Source organism: Chiloscyllium plagiosum, unplaced genomic scaffold (genome assembly GCF_004010195.1).
Source record: "Chiloscyllium plagiosum isolate BGI_BamShark_2017 unplaced genomic scaffold, ASM401019v2 scaf_39494, whole genome shotgun sequence".
Lineage (NCBI taxonomy): Eukaryota > Metazoa > Chordata > Chondrichthyes > Orectolobiformes > Hemiscylliidae > Chiloscyllium > Chiloscyllium plagiosum.
Window position 1 is genome coordinate 1 of NW_025162560.1, and position 1,579 is coordinate 1,579.

Consider the following 1,579-nt stretch of genomic DNA (forward strand, 5'->3'; position numbering starts at 1 on the left):
GTTGGTGGGGACAGGTCTGTCGCTATATAACACCGGGTGTGTGTGTGTGTAGGTGCGATCCCACCAGCTGGTGCTCCCTCCCTGTGATGTGGTGATTAAAGCCGTGGCTGTGTACGTCAGCAGGATCCCTGACGTCCGAGACCTCGACGCCGTGGCCAGGGACGTCTTTAAGAACTCACGGGTCAGTCTCACCGCCCTCTTTTTTCCCCCCCCCCCCCCCCCCCATCTCGCTCGTGCGCGCAGCCGTCAGGGGCCAGGAGGGAGGGATCGTCGGTGGTATTTTGGGACGTGAAGGCCTGTCCCAAATGGATTCTAACCATTCCCAATGTTCCCGCAACCCCAGGCACGGACAGCTGACAAGATGGAGCGTTTCAAACAGGCCGTGGGATACTATTCAGCAGCTAGCAAACCGGGACCCCCGCCCTTCCTGGGTGAGTGTTGTTTCTGTGCACCCCCACCCAATCCCTGTAACATCCTCCAGCCCCTTTGCCCTCCCTCCCTTCCGCCCGCCCTCTCTCGCCCTCCACTTTGTCGCCCTTCCCCATGCTCAGTGACTCTCACCGATGTGCAATCTCGGCAGGGAGCCAGTGATTTGCTGCTGATGGGTTCAGCTCACTCTGTCCATCAATAAATCAGGCATCTGGAGGGGGAGGGGAGGACAGGGGGCAGCACCCAGTAGCTGGTGTTACTGTCTTTCCCCTCCCGCTCCCAAGGTCTGTCGTTAGCCCCTGGTTTTGAAAACAGAAGCTGAGGCTCAGGACTGAGCCATCAGCCTCCTCTGAGCTTGCCCCCACCATCACAATCCCTTCAGTGTTGGCCCGAACTGATCAGGAATCTGTTTCACCGCCCTCTGACAAAATATCCGCGGCCTCTGTTTCTGCATGAGTCATCTCTCTTTGTGTGTGTGTCTCTCTCTCTCCTCTCTCCTCTCTCCTCTCTCTCTCTGTCTCTCTCTCTGTCTCTCTCTCTCTGTCTGTCTCCGCCCCCCCCTCTGTGTCTGCCCCCACCCTCTCCCCTCCACCCGTTCAGGCTGCTTCTATTGTTCCAACCTTTTCTTAAAAGAATTCCCAAGGGCTCCCAGGCTATTTACTTCATTGGTTTGGAATCAGTCCCTCAGCACCTCGGTCACCACCTGCCTTCAGAAAAAAACCCGAATCACGCAGCCTTCCTGAAGTTAGTGTTGTCACAGCACTCGGTAACTTTCTCCTTGGGTTCACAGTCAGCCCCATGCTGCTCAGGGTGGGGGAGGGGACTGGAGTCAGGTGCTGGCCCAGGCTGCATACAGGTGGAGCTTAGACAGCAGTCAGTCAGCCAAGTCCTCCAGTTTTATCCCATGTTTTGAGGTCTGCAGGGATGAACGTGGCAGGCCCCTGGCTGTGATAACTCCTTGTTGCTTCTTGGTCGTAGGTCTGGGAGCTGCCCAGTTTGGAATGCCCTCCTTCCCTGCCAATCACCTTCAGGGAATGCCCCACGCAAAGCCCATGGTAGGTTCACTGAGGGAGAGGGAAACGCGGTTAAGCAGTGGGTCGGTGAAGCTGGGGAGGGCTGGGACTGTGGTGGTGGGGCGCGGAGTCTGTAG

The 1,579-nt window shown here is 57.5% G+C and overlaps 1 long non-coding RNA gene across 1 annotated transcript; it reads left to right on the forward strand.

Annotated features, from left to right (window-relative positions):
* Positions 1 to 52: 52 nt before the first annotated feature.
* LOC122545181 lies at positions 53 to 1,494 on the forward strand. Its single transcript, XR_006310511.1, has 3 exons — positions 53 to 181; positions 344 to 431; positions 1,408 to 1,494. It is a non-coding gene; the product is annotated as an uncharacterized LOC122545181 (long non-coding RNA).
* The last annotated feature ends 85 nt before the right edge of the window (positions 1,495 to 1,579 follow it).